Source organism: Rosa rugosa, chromosome 3, assembly GCF_958449725.1.
Source record: "Rosa rugosa chromosome 3, drRosRugo1.1, whole genome shotgun sequence".
In the NCBI taxonomy this organism is placed as follows: Eukaryota; Viridiplantae; Streptophyta; class Magnoliopsida; order Rosales; family Rosaceae; genus Rosa; species Rosa rugosa.
Window position 1 is genome coordinate 36,712,290 of NC_084822.1, and position 15,027 is coordinate 36,727,316.

Consider the following 15,027-nt stretch of genomic DNA (forward strand, 5'->3'; position numbering starts at 1 on the left):
TTTGGGTTTCTCCAATTTGTGCAGATTGATGTGAGCCGTACAACTTGTTGTTGGACTGTTAGTATTATGGAGGGGACAAGTCAAGAGATTTCTGGGGCACCGACATTGTTTCGCAGAGGGCTTGAATCTCCTTAAAGAGAGCGAGACACCCGCGCCCCATGCCAGCCTATTGTCAACTAGTATAAATAGCATCATTTGTTTCATGCTTATACATACAAAACTTTCACTCTATTATATTCACCCATCAACTTTCTTTCCAAAATCTCCCGAAGTGTCTTGTGTGTTTTTTGGTCAAAGAAATGTGTCTTTTGGTGGAGTTTTGAGTTTCTCCAATTTGTGCAGATTGGTGTGAGCCGTACAACTTGTTGTTGAACTGTTGTATTATGGAGGGGACAAGTCAAGAGATTTTTGGTACACCGGCATTGTTCCGCAGAGGGCTTGAATCTCCTTAAAGAGAGCGAGACACCCGCGCCTCAGCCTATTGTCAACGAGTTTCTCATATAGAAATTATAATTTTATTGTTATTTCACCAACACTAAGTTTGCAGCTTCTAGAGGTAGTATATATAGTTTCCAACTATATTTTTTAATGTCTCTTTTAGTAATTTGATATACTCATAAAATCTGATGTTGGGTGTGTGAAAAAAAAGGATGTGTATTTAGTATTTAGAATTGTGTAAATAAAATTTCTCTTTTTTAAAACAAACTGACATATATTAATGGATTAAAGACTCCTTCTCCATTTACATCCCAAATAAAATAGGGGGGAACAGAAAACAAAATAATTTAGAGCCATTAGATTTTGGAATGATAAGATTATCATTTTCAAGTATTACATGACATGATTTGGCAAATAGGTGATGTGTGTAGAAGACGTAGAATGACACCTAAAATTGAAGCCGCAAATCTTAGGTCTCATTGAGACCAAGTGGCCAACAAATATTTTTCATTTTCTAAATTGTTGATTCGGATTACATTCGGCCGATAAGGAAAGAGGAGGGTAGGAAACGTTAATGTCTTAATAATCATAATATTCTTTTTGTATATATATGTTTCAAAAAAATCCAATTGTTCTTAATGAACTTCTACTTAATTTGGTCGTATCCCATATTACCATGCAAGTAGAGTACTGAAGTAACTCTTTCAAATCCATTAATATGATATTTACCCGAGTATTTTGGTCTTCCAATTAATTTGGTCGTATCCTATATATTGATTGTGATTATCCGTATCCCATAATTCATTGACACTTGGAAATAGTTGCCGCACTAAATTGGAAGTAGACACATTTCAGATGCAACAATAATAGTGAAAACATCGTACACAAACAATAGGAGCCCATGAATGATAAAAAAAAACACAAGAACTAATCAATCATACGCGGACGCGGTCTTTTTTTTTTTTTTTTTTTAATTTAATTTTTTTTTTCAGTCTCTTACCAGATTTCACTAAATTTGAGTAATATTATTGACTTAGACTACTACATGGCAGTGCCACGTGGTATTCCGAAACTACATAATAATTTCTCGTATGGCAGTAATTGTACGATGAATTATTTTTTATGAATGACAACGTTGATTAATATGTTACATCATTTAAAATTCAAAAGAGCCAAAAAAAGCTCTTCCAAAAGAAGAAACAGACCAACATCGTGTGGAATTGACCTTGGTATAGAAAGGTCAGTTTTGATGGAGTTAAGTATTTGATTAAGGCTTAGGTTGGGATTGATTCCTGATGTGTTTTTGGAGCTGCTTCTGCTTTTGGTTTCAGAATATAGTGTTTGGTAAAATCTTTAAAAGATGCTTTTGATTGAAATTGCTTCTCCGTAAAGCTGAATTTGGGAAGCTACAATTTGTAGCTTTTAAAGAACTGCTTTGGGAAAACACGGAGCATGTACAGTAGAGAGTTTAATGAAATTTGTCTAACTGCCAATTCTGTCCTCCTCCTTTTTTGAAAATTACATCGAAACAGCTAAATCCATCGCAAGGCAGTGAGATTCCACATCTCCTCCTTCCTCTTCTTCGTTGTCTGGTTCTCCCTCGTCTTCTCTCAGATCACCTTCTTCCTCAGCTCATCGCTGGTGACCTCCTTCAATTCGTGGATTGTCACCGCCTTCCTCTGCGCCTTCTTCTTCAGCTCGTCGTGGATTGTCGCCGCCTTCCTCTACGCCGTCTTCTTCAGCTTGTTGTGGATTCTGGCCGCCTTCCTCTGCGCCTTCTTCTTCAACTCGTCGCTGGTGACCTCCTTCAATTCGTGGATTCTCGTCACTGAAAGGTTCAATCTTGCTCTCTTTACCTTACTCTTTCAGATTCAATCTTTTTTTTTTATTCGTACTCATATAATTGGTATTCTTCTATGAGTTGGGTTTGTGCTTTTAAGCATTATTGAAGCTTGTTCCTTGCTTAATTTGGGATATGAAGCTGAAAGTTTTAATTTTTGAGTTAGTGCAATTGTCCTGCTTAAGATAGAGATTGGAATGAGTTGGGTTTGTGCTTTTAAGCATTTGGTATTCTTCTCTGATATTCTTATTGTTGATTCTAGCTACCTGAATTATCAGGTGGGTTTGATTTGGTTTACTTAACTATGGATAATGGTTATTGGGATGTGAAGCTTTGTGGGTTCCTTAGAAAATGATGGGGAAGATCATATTTTCTTTTCTACTTATCAGAATTGAACGACTATATGTGTAGAACATGTGATTAGTTCTTCCCTATGAATCATTGGTTTTGTTGGCTGTTTTTTTTTTTCCTTTTGTTTTCAGCTTTAGAAATTAATTACTTAATAAAAAGAGATCGAGTGTAATATTATGGAAAGGCATGGGTGAGCGGTATATATGTACTTAAGCTAAGCATGCAAATCAAATTAGCATAAATATATACTAATTGCCATCCTCATTTGTGTACCTAATAGATCGGCAGCCTCCTAATTCTTAATCAGTTCAAGTGTGTCTTTAGTCTTGGAATGTTAGCAGAAGTATAGTTGCAGAAGTGTATAGTCTCTGAAAATTAATCAGAACTTTTTAGCCTTTTCTGTTGGATTCTTTATGTACTTTATGAGTCTCTGGTAGGCCCTTTTACTATATCCTTTCTTTGACTCTCTTGCTCTTTTGTAGACATGGATCATCATCATAATCCACTGCACATGATTCCATGATAGCTAGGCTATATAGCAAGGTTTTCTTGGTTTATGTTTTGTGATGAAAGTTCTTCCTTAAGGTTTCTTATAAATATTGAAACTTTAGCCATAAGACTCATAATTTAAGGTTAACAACTGGACCCATTTTCTTCAAGCAGACCACCTGTTGGACCTATCAGTACAGGGCACGACTATTATGAAGGATCTGCAACTCATTGAAGTAGTCAGTCTTTTGATCATGAAAGTCCATCTAGTTTAAACTTGAGGTTTAGGGTTTAGACTCGAAGTAGTCATTTTGAAAGTCCATCTAGTTTATAAAGAAGTAGTCATTCCTCTTTCTTTTTTCTTTTTTCTTTGGTTACTATTCTGTCTGGCAAAAGTTTGTTGGGCAATCTGCTGGTTTTGAGATTTGGTTGTCAGAGTCTGAATGGGATCTGGTTTGTTCAAAGCTATTGGTTGCAGTTTTCCTTCCTTTATATGGCTAATGTTTATCTTGTTCTTTTTCTTTGTGTCTTGTCTTTCTGGTTGTAAAGTTTTGCTTATTCAATAAAGGTTATCCTTCCACTACGTTTAGATGGTATGATATGAGACAAACAAGGTTCATTGAATGAGAGAAGGTTTGTTTCACATTGAAACATGCTTGATCCTACAGTCTACAAGGTAAAGGGCACTGATTTCGTATACACTGTGCTATTAATCTCACACTAAACACGAGTTTCCTTTAATAGCAGGATATGATATTGAGGACGTAAAATTTATGCATTGGCTTGATGGATAACTTGCATCGTTGGTAATTTGTAATACCTGTGCTACTATATATATATATATATATATATATATATATATATTGGATAATACCTGTGCTACTATATTTGATTGTACCAAATCAATCAAGAATCATATACTTGGTTTCAAACTTGGCTGATATTGAAAGTGTTGAAAGCATTCTCATCTATCCGATAGAAATGTGTCGCATAAATTTAAATGCTTTTACATCTAGTTAATAAACTTTGCAGCTTCACTCAATAGATTGACTTCCCTTTCAATATTAGTACCCTAAAGTTTATATTCTGTACTCTGATCTTCAATCTAGAAATCTTTCAGTTTTGCCAATATCTGTGTTAATAGTTTACCTCTGCATGACATCTGATTACTAAATACACTTCATAATTTCTTACTTTCACAATGACAGGGAAGCCAGCATTGAACTGGCAACATCATCCCTAGAGACCATCAACAAGGAGAAAAACGAGTGAGGTGTCATGACACTTTTGTGCAGACAGAATTGGAGGAAGCAACTTTTTCGACAACTTCCATAACTCCCCACCACTAGGCTAACAGCTTTTCAGCATACACATGCTAATAGACATCATCACCTATTTTTGCCAAGCTGATCAAGCAGTGATTGTAACTAAGTTAGTCTGCAACTAGAACAACATCTACGTTAGTGGAGAAAACTATTTTTTGCAAGCTGTTCTAGCAGCAACTGTAACTATGGCTTAGTTTGGGACTATGACAACCTATTTTTTGAACACTACCACAACATCTGTATTGGTGGTAATGTTACTAGGACATGATTTGCATCTTCTGTTATAAATGATTTGCCGTCAGAATATTGTACTTTATGCAGTGATCATACCAGCTACATTCTCTATCCTTTTAAATTTAGTTCTCACTAGAATGTCACACTTTCATCAGTTTTAAAACCCGCAACAACGCGCGGGCACAAATTCTAGTGTTAACTGGAAGTAGGTGAACCTCATAATTAAATGACAGCTAGGTGTTGAAGCGGGACGATGTGTTCATGCTTGGAATTAAGCCATTTGTTTGTATTCGTCATTTGCCCTTTTTTCATTGTTTTTGAGGCCGAAAGGAAGAGAATACATATTGTATATAACATAATGAAAAAAGAAAATTGTTTGTTTTTGGACATGGTACTTTATAACAATTGTTTGTTTACTACTAAGCATGTTTTGTCTTTAGATGGTAAAGAAGAAATCCACAGGTGCTGAAATTGAGGAATATGGAAAAGCAAAAGCCACATGGCCTGGTGAGGTCGTAGCTATATTTTGTGATATAGCTGTTAAGGAAGCCACGAGTGAAGATAGTTATTGCTACTATGGCTCTTCATAACTACATAAGAAGATATGCTCAATGAGATATTGATTTTGATGAAAGTGGAAATTACTCAAGTGAAGAGACTAGTGAAGAGATGGAGGATAATGAACATTGACAAGGGAAGTTTTATCCGCTTTTTTGGACCATCGTGGTTCAAAGAGTTATATTAGTTGATGTAAAGAGTCTGACCTGCTTTGATGATGCCACAATTTGCCCCTCAGTTGTAATGAGTAGTTATTTATGAATTCATCTCTTTTCAATATTTAAATAAGAAGGAAGCCTAGTTAAAATCAACTAGAATTGACCCGCACATTTGTTTTTTTGTTTTTTTTTTTTTTTTAAGTTTCATATGTAATAAGTGAATAATCGCAATCTAAGAAATATAGGCGCTACTTAGAATATGAATTTTTTTTTGGGTTTTTGTCCATTTACCCCATTTCTAGGGATTTTTTTCCCACTAACCCCATTGAGTTTTTTTAATTCCCTCTTACCCAATACACTCTAAGGGAGTCTTCCCTAATACCCCATTAAATTTTTTTTTTTGTTTTTAATTTTTTTTTAATACCATTTTACCCCTCACTCCTTATTTACTTAGAGAGAGAGAGAAAATAGAAGAGAGAGAAACCATAGGAGACTTCGCCGGAGCCCGTCACCGGCCGCCGGAATCCGGTCACCGGCCGCCGGATTCCGGTCACCGGCCGCCGGATTCCGGTCACCGGAATTTGTTGAAAATCTCACCGGAAAGGTTTTTTGGCCCCCAATAGACATCTATTGCCCCCCAATAGACCTCTATTGCCTCCTATTGCCCCCCAATAGACGTCTATTGCCCCGATAGTCTATTGCCCCCTAATAGACGTCTATTGCCCCCCAATAGACGACTATCAGCCATGTATTGCCCCCCAATAGACGTCTATTGCCCCCCAATAGAACTTTCGGTAGCCGAAATAGGAACTAATCTTCCTAAAATTTGACAGATAAAACTTTGATTAAAGAAAAAAACGAAGAAATTATATCAATTTTAAAACGTCTATTGCCTCCCAATAGACGTCTATTGCCCCCCAATAGACGTTTCGATTACCGAAATGAGAACTAATTTTTCCAAAATTACACAAATATAACTTTAATTAAAGAAAAAAAAGAGGAGATTACATTAATTTAAAATATCTATTGCCCCGCAATAGACGTCTATTGCCCCCCAATAGACGTCTATTGTCCCTCAATAAAACTTGTTTTTTCCTTTTTTTTTCTTTCCTTTTCGACCTTCTGCCCCCTATTTTACCAAAAAAGTAAAAAAATAAAAAAAGCAAGAGGGTTGCAACTCAATCATAAAAAAACAAGTCAAGGTATGGACTATATGCAGGATGAGTAGGCTCCAATCTTCAAAGATTCTCTAATACTAGTTGTTGCAAGTCCATACAATAGATAATTAAGGAAAAATAAAAAGAAAAGGAGAAAAAAAAGATGGTTGGAAGATTATCTGATAAGACTAGTCAAAGATTCTCTAATACTAGTTGTTGCAAGTCCTTCATGCTTTCAGTAAATCTCCCCTTTCGATTTTTCAAAAACAAATTGCACTACATAAAGTCACCAATGCACCATCTGGGACCACACAAAACAGATAGGCATGTCAATTCTTCCAAGAAAGATGTTCTCTTTCTCTCTCCCCGTAAGCATTCTACATTTCTGAAAGCCATCAGCCATTAACTTCCAGAACTGTGATTTTTATACATACCGGAACCACCCCCACAACTGAATCCAGCACAGAAACACACCTGATATTCCAAATCCTTACCAGTCCTCCTACTGTTCCAATCTGGAATTGAAGCCCAAAACTGCCCAAAGTAGTACTAACTAGCCTTGTTTCAATTTCAACCTTCTTCGCTTCCTGCAGTATTAATATATCAGCTCCACTCTCTGCCACCGGAATTCCTCGTTGCCAATCGCCGGCGGCTCTGCATCAGCCATGGAGTCCTCCGTTTCAATTTCATCGTCGGCGAGGCGTCCAGAGGCCCATCGACGACGTCGTCTAGTCGTCCTTGTCAGCGCGACGGCGGTTGGACGTGGCTGAGCTCACCGGCGAGCTGCACCGGAATGTGAGCTAGAGGTCAAACCGCGCCGGAGTTGGAGATCGGGGAGCGAATCGACGCCGGCCGGAGGTGGAGAGAGAGAGAGAGAGAGAGGATCGACGGCTGCCGGAGGTGGAGTTTGGAGCGAATCAACGCCGGCTGGAGGTGGAGAGAGAGAGAGAGAGGGGGTGTTTTAGATCGGAGGAGATAAAGGGGGGGGGGGAGAGAGAGATCCCAGGCATATGTGGAGTTTATTAATTTGTTTGAGGGTAACATTGTCTTTCTACGTTAAATTGGGTAAGGAGGAATAAAAATTTGTTGCTGGGGTAAGTGAGATAACTTTTGCTCATTTTGGGGCTTTGGGTCAAGGACCCTTTTTTTTTTGTTAGTGGGATATAACACAGAATAAACTTTTTACATGATTTGTAGAAATTTACAAATATAAAACAGAATTGTTCTTCCTAAAAAAAAAAAAACTAAAACGATATAGCAAAATTGTAATTTCAGTCCGAAGTCGAGGGCAAAATTATCATTTTCTATCTTGAGTGAACACCGTTCTCCCTTTAAAAAAAAAATAAGAATGAAAGGATATAGCAGAATTGTAATTTCAGTCAGAAACTGAGGGCAAAAATCTTCATTTCCTATCCTAAGTGAATAGTTATGAATAGTAAACTCAGCTTTGATAGAGTCTATGTAACAAAATGTGAGCGGACACCATACACACTGGAAAGAGGACCCTGTGAGATGCGCGCATAAGCGCACACGCTCAGGAATCATATGCACACGCTCAGGAATAAACATGTGCGGAACTATATATGGAGGAAAGAGTCAAAGAACCTGAACTAGAAATTAATGGAGAATCAGTACGACTGTACGTATTTCTCAAAATAAACAAAGACCTTGGTGTAATGCCTTTTGACAAGCAGGGCCCCAGCCAAAGCTTCAACGTGCGACCATACACACGTTGAGGCCTTTTCCGATGCGACCTTTTCTGGTTCTAGCGATCCTGCGCTTAGAAGTATCAGAATACGAAATATTATAGTTAATAGACTTCTGGGCCATGTAATGACTTGAGATCTCTAGCACATCGAGAAAAGTCGACTCTTTCAATTCTCTTCTTTGTGTTCACAGTTCACACCCTTGAGCATTCTCTTGAAAACAGAAACTAAACAAAAGAAGAGTAGGTATAATAATGAAAACAAGAGCTTCTTCAACTATATGGTGATTTCCAAGCAGATTCCTTCAGGTAATAATATATACGTAACCTTAACTGCTGGGTCACCTTGTATATTAAGGCATCCCTTTTCTCTCAAACTTGGCTCTTCCATCTTTTCTTTTCTCTGCGGTTTTAGTTACGTGAACCAAAATCAAGGAGGAAAATGGTTTTTTCTCAAAGATTATCAATCATCTACTTTGTTTTCACCTTTGCCATAATTTTTGTAGCATCAGCAGCTGATCCTAGGCAATTCCCCTTTACCACATTCAGTGAAAAAACTGACCAATATACATTCCATTTCACGAATTATTCATCCATTGATCAAGGGGCACTTCACTTAACCCCAGACACTGAGAATGCAGACGGCGGCTATTTTAACAAGTCCGGCAGGATCATGTATGTTAAACCTTATAGACTCTGGTCATCTGACAATGAAGACGATGATGGTGTTGCCTCCTTCAACTCGACTTTCGTCATGAACATCTACCGTCAGAAAGGCTGGATTGCTGGTGAAGGGTTTGCTTTTCTTATAGCCTCGGATTTGAACATGCCTGAACAAAGTTATGGGCAGTGGCTAGGCCTCACCAATGCCACCACTGATGGTAATGCTACAAACCACATGGTTGCCATAGAATTCGACACACGAAAGCAAGATTTCGACCCCGATGACAACCATATAGGCCTCAACATCAATTCTGTAAAATCAAGTAAGACTTTTTCTCTTGAGCCTTTCGACACTGAGATATCACCGGAGGTAGGCACCAACTACACCGTGTGGGTGCAATACAATGGCATCTCAAAAGTCATTGAAGTCTACATGGCTAAGTGCTTCATAAACAACCCACCAGGAAGGCCGGAGACACCACTTATGAGGGAGCCAATAAACTTGAAACAATATCTAAAACAAGACTCCTACTTTGGATTTTCTGGTTCCACAGGTAGCCCGGCTAAACAGCTAAACTGTGTTTTGGAATGGAATCTAGTGGTTCAAGAATTCAAGACCAGAAAGGATATGACTTTGTTGAAGATCGGTGTGCCAGCATTGGTTTTGTTGGTAGTATTTGCTGTTATTTTGGGAGTTGTGTATGTCAAGAAGAAGAAAAGAACCAGTCTTGAGGAGTCCATTGTGCACGGGACACTGAAGAGGTTGCCAGGAATGCCGAGGGAGTTCAAGTACAAAGAGCTCAAGGATGCAACTAATAATTTCCATGCGAGTATGATCCTGGGACAAGGTGGTTTTGGCGTTGTTTACAGAGGGACTCTGCGTGATCTTAAGGATGCAAATGCTACTAACGAGTCTGCAGAAATTGCTGTCAAGCAATTCTCAAGAGATAACATCAAAGGCAAAGATGATTTCATGGCAGAATTAACCATTATTCACCGCCTTCGCCACAAAAATCTTGTCCGGTTAGTAGGTATGTAATCTCCATCATTCCTTTTGCTCATCCAATCTTCTTCTGTTTTTGTTTTTCTTCTCTTTTTTTCTCCTCTCCCTAAATTATTTTCGTCTTACAGTTCCATATTGTGCTTTATTTTCTCCAAAAGACACCTACCCATATTGTTTAAGCCAATTCAAAAGGTTGTGATCTAAAGAAAGGTCAAGTTCCATTTCAGAAAAATAAAAAAAGGGTCAAGTTAAGGGTCAACAATCAACCACTAATAGGCAACTAGTTTATATATTGCTTCACCAGAAAACTATTGAATTTGGAATAGTCTATTGCATTGAACAGGTTTTCGTTTATCCTTTTAGGGACTGAAATGGTACGAATCATTTTCCTCACAATTTCTCGACTCTGTACCCAACAAAAAAAATTAATTACTTAAAAAAAAATATATTTTCCCAATTCACCGTATACATTATTGACCAGAACCCATTCCACCGTATACAATCGCTAGTTAAATGGTTTTGTAATACAAATTACAAATACAACTGATTAGAGCAAAGACGTGCATACATTAACAAATAAGACATAGAAAAGAAGTTAGGAATGTACACAGAAACAAGTAAACTGGCTCGGAAGGCAGTTGTAGGCCATTCTCTTTTATTCTGAATTCCAGTTGCATTTTCTTAAAATATTTCTTCACATGAAGCTCAATCAATTAATAATCTCCAAATTCATGTTTATCATAGAAAGTTTCTAATCTATGTACATATACTATCCCCTTGTACAGGATGGTGCTATGAGAAAGGAAAGCTTCTTTTAGTATATGATTTCATGCCAAATGGTAGCGTTGATAGGCACATATATAAAGCTTCAAACCAGAATACACTCAATTGGGAGCATCGATGCAAGATCCTAGCTGGTGTGGCGTCAGCTTTGCATTATCTGCAAAATGAGTATGATCAAAGAGTGGTGCACCGTGACCTCAAAGCTAGTAACATATTGCTTGACTCTGAGTTCAATGCTCGCCTTGGAGACTTTGGCCTTGCCCGAGCCTTGGAACAAGAGAGGAACTCGTATGCTGAACTAGAACTAGCAGGAGTTGCTGGTACCCTGGGCTATGTTGCTCCAGAGTGCTTCCATACAAGGAAGGCTACTCCAGAATCTGATGTTTTCGGTTTTGGGGCAGTTGTGCTTGAAATTGTGTGTGGGAAAAGTCCTGGGATTCAGATTATTCACGGACAACACCAGTTTTCTTTGGTCGATTGGGTGTGGATGTTGCATCGAGAAGGGTGTATTGAGGAAGCTGTGGATGAGCGACTGAACAGTAATTACGCGTTGGAGGAAATAAAGAAGCTTTTGCTTCTTGGGTTGGCGTGTTCACATCCTATTGCTAGTGAGCGGCCTCAAACACAAGCCATATGCCAGATTATATCTGGAACCATGTCAGTCCCTAGTGTGCCTCCATTCAAGCCTGTTTTCACATGGCCTTCCATGGGTACTGCATATAGCAGCACTGACGTACAGTACAGTTTCTAACGTCACCCTTTCTAGGATCACAGTATCTCTGCCTTAGTTAATTACTCTTTAAGCTTATGGGAATGGGGTTAACCAGACAAAATGATCAGTGAAATATTCTCCTGTCACCAATAGGATTGCGGATTTGTACAGAAACCAAAATGTTTAGCATACATAATGGACAGGAGTGCTAAATGTACTATGGATTTTCTTGGCTCTACCTCAGAAATCAATCAACTTTATATGTCATAACACCATCCAACTTAAACATCTGTTAATTAACATACCGGTTCTCTTATACCTGTGATGTAAGGTAACTTCCATCCAAGGTTAATGCTAATTGAAGAGGACTACTGGTCATTGATTATATAGACATTAAATTATCGCATAATCTTGGTTTATATAACAACTGAAACTACCTCAGAAAATGTTTTTCCATATGGAAGTTTTATAAAGGGAAGACTTCATTGAAGTGTGTTGAAAATACATTGTCAAACTAGGCTACAATACAACAAAAACAAACATTGAAGTACTTTAAAGGAGACCTAGTACCTTGGGCCTATTCTTCAAGCCAAACCAAACTTCAATAGGAACTTCTTTTGATTGCAGTCCAGCATTTCACTTAAGCTGCAATCAGTCGTCGTCGATCTGTTTCAACAGTTTGTGTCGGCGCTCCACTTTTTTCTTCAAACCATGGTTAAAGAAGTCAGGATAATCGGTGACTTCATCAATTCGTCTTCCCATTACCTCTACCAAAAACTTGATTCTGGGTTCTAAAGAATTGTGGATGCTTTTGATCAAAATGGGTGGATAACCAGTCACCAGAGCTGCTATCTGCCCATCTTCAAATCCAGATCTTTTCAAAAAATCGAAATTGGGTCTCAAAATCTTGTCCACATCCCTACACAGGACTTCTGGAAAGTGTATTGCCACTGTCTGAATACCCTGGTCTGTGAGACCAAAGGATTTCAAAAACTCTGCAGTAGGCCGCAGTCTTTTATCAACACTATAACCCATGATAAATGGGTTTTTCACCAGTACTTTGCCAATCATCCCATCTCTGGCAAGGCCAAGATCAGCAAGAAAGTCCACAATGTCCTTCAGCTTTGTTTCAATGCTGTAACTGATGAGCCTAGGATTCAGCAAAATCATTTTACCAAGTTGCTTCTGAGGAACACCCAATGCCTCAAAGAAAGCCAACAGTGGACAGAGCTTCTCTTCCACACTATGCGACAGAATGTGAGGGAATTTGGCAATGGCGGACGCAACTTCACGCGGTTTTGTGCCAAGCGTGGTCAGGCACTCGACCGTAGGTACAAGCTTCTCATGAAGACCTAAAGTAAGTATCTTGGGACACTTCGACACAACAGAAGGAAGCTTCTTCTTCTTCTTTTCTTCTGATTTGGGCCACGTTAGCCCTTTTTTTCCTCTGGGCTGCGCATTCCTTTTTCTCCTTCTGGGCCGCGGGTCTTCCTCTTTCTCCTTCTGGGCTGCGGGTCTTCCTCTTTCTCCTTTTTTTCTTTTCTTCTTTTTGGTCCCGCCTCTCTTTTATTCTTTCTGGGCCGCGCCTTTTTTTTTTTTTTCTTTTCCTGGTTTTTTGTCTTGGTGTGGGCCGGACTGATGCTGGGCTGGAGCTGGGGTCTGGGCTGGAAAGAAGGCAGTGATCTAGGAGTCCCTGCGGTTCAGGTTCGTGCGGCGCTTCTGCAGGCCGGTTCTGGCAGTCGCGTTTCTGGTGACGGATTCTGGAGTCAGGGTGCCAGTGCTGGCCAAATATGACGGTGGAAAGCGGTCTGGAAGGATGCGAACCGGGCAGGGGTTGTTTTTATCTTCTGGAGGCCGGTTCAGTGCTTTTCCGGCCTGTTCCAGTGACGCCGCCGGCCGTTCTGGGCTCTTGGGATCGAGAGCTTCAAGGTGGGGGTTCGGTGGTTGCTAGGGTTTGAAGGCTAGGGTTTCAAGGTTAGGGCTTCGTGCTGATAACATGTTTTAGGAAAACTGAAATTGGGAGAGAATTGAGTCATACTTTCATTGATAATAGTGGCCTCTTTATACAGAGGATTATAAGGCATATAATCAGAGTTGTAAAAGGAAACGTAATATTACATTGATTGAATATCTCCAAGATTCTCCGAGATTATCTCTAATTCTAATCCTATTACCACTTGGTTAAATAACCTAGAGTTTGGGACAAACACATATTATGGATTTACTTAAACAATAATGAATTATTTTTTATGAATGACAACAACAATATAAGTCATTGATAAATATGTTACATCATTTAAATTTCAAAAGAGACAAAATGAGCTCTTCCAAAAGAAGAAACATACCAACAACGTGTGGAATTGACCTTAGTAAAGAAATGTCAGTTTTGATGAAATTTAGTATTTGATTAAAGCGTACGTTACGTGGAAGAAGGTATCAAGAATGTGTAATAAAGCTGCTCAATCTTTCTTCTTCTTCTTCTTTTTTGAATAAAGGACTGGTGCAGAGCTGCTCCTTCATTGACGAGGGAAGTTTTATCCACTATCGAGGAACTGGAAGGAAGTTGGACCATCGCGGTTCAAAGAGGTTTTATTAGTTGATGTAAGGGGTGTGACCCGCTTTGATGATGCCACAGTTTGGCCCTCATGACCCGCTTTCTTCTTCTTCTTCTTCCTTTTTTTTTTTTTTTTGAATAAAGGACTGGTGCGGAGCTGCTCATTCATTGACGAGGGAAGTTTTATCCACTATCGAGGAACTGGAAGAAAGTTGGACCATCGCGGTTCAAAGAGATTTTATTAGTTGATGTGAGGGGTGTGACCCGCTTTGATGATGCCACAATCTGGTGCAGACCTTCTCATTCATTGACGAGGGAAGTTTTATCCATGTTAATGCTTTGATCCGTTGGGGATCTAATTAACGATAAGTAAAGAGAGAGAGAGAGAAACACAAGAAGTATAGTGGTTCGCCTCCGCATGAGCGGGAGACTACGTCCACTTGAATGTGTACTAGTGTGTCGAGCCTTGCGGCCCAACGAGATTACAAGGGATGTAATGGGATCTAAGTGGGAGGAGGCATTCCTTTAATAAGTGAAGGAAGCCATCTCCTTTACTTGTTCTTCGATGTGGGACAAGTATCCACATAGTTCTAGTATAGAAAGCTTAGAAGCATGTAGAAAGCTATGTTGTGGAGGCATCTTGGCAAGGGCGGGAAGGTGGCTTCCCGGTGGCGGATTTGCGACTTCCGGATACCGCCGCGTAGCCTGAACATAAGGCTACAAGATGAAAGTCTTGGTTGGGCCTTGCCATGTCTTGTGGATGTCCCAAAGTGGGTGTTACTTATGCTTGGTAACGTAGTAAATACTCCATATTATTGGAGGTATGTACAAGTCCCCGAAGTCCCCAAGTAAGAGGAGCTTCTTGGTTGGGGAGTTATAACCACGAAGTCATTAAGCATAAGTAACCGGGCGGTACGGAGCCCCTACAAGTCCCCGAACTCCGTAAGCAAGAAGGGACTCGGTAACCTGCACAATAAAAACAAAAAGCAGGCATACGTAGAATGCTCGTTGCATTGGGCAACAAATGTGAGTTGCATCGATATGCGTTGACATATAT

At 39.3% G+C, this 15,027-nt stretch overlaps 1 long non-coding RNA gene and 2 pseudogenes across 1 annotated transcript; 2 read left to right on the forward strand and 1 right to left on the reverse strand.

The window, feature by feature from the left end:
* The first annotated feature begins 1,678 nt into the window (after positions 1 to 1,678).
* On the forward strand, positions 1,679 to 4,759 carry LOC133740562 (uncharacterized). Its single transcript, XR_009861305.1, has 2 exons — positions 1,679 to 2,273; positions 4,327 to 4,759. It is a non-coding gene; the product is annotated as an uncharacterized LOC133740562 (long non-coding RNA).
* A 3,855-nt stretch (positions 4,760 to 8,614) lies between these two features.
* Positions 8,615 to 11,636, forward strand: LOC133739793 (probable L-type lectin-domain containing receptor kinase S.5; annotated as a pseudogene).
* Positions 11,637 to 11,879: 243 nt separating this feature from the next.
* LOC133737670 (transcription termination factor MTERF6, chloroplastic/mitochondrial-like) lies at positions 11,880 to 13,500 on the reverse strand (annotated as a pseudogene).
* Positions 13,501 to 15,027: the final 1,527 nt, after the last annotated feature.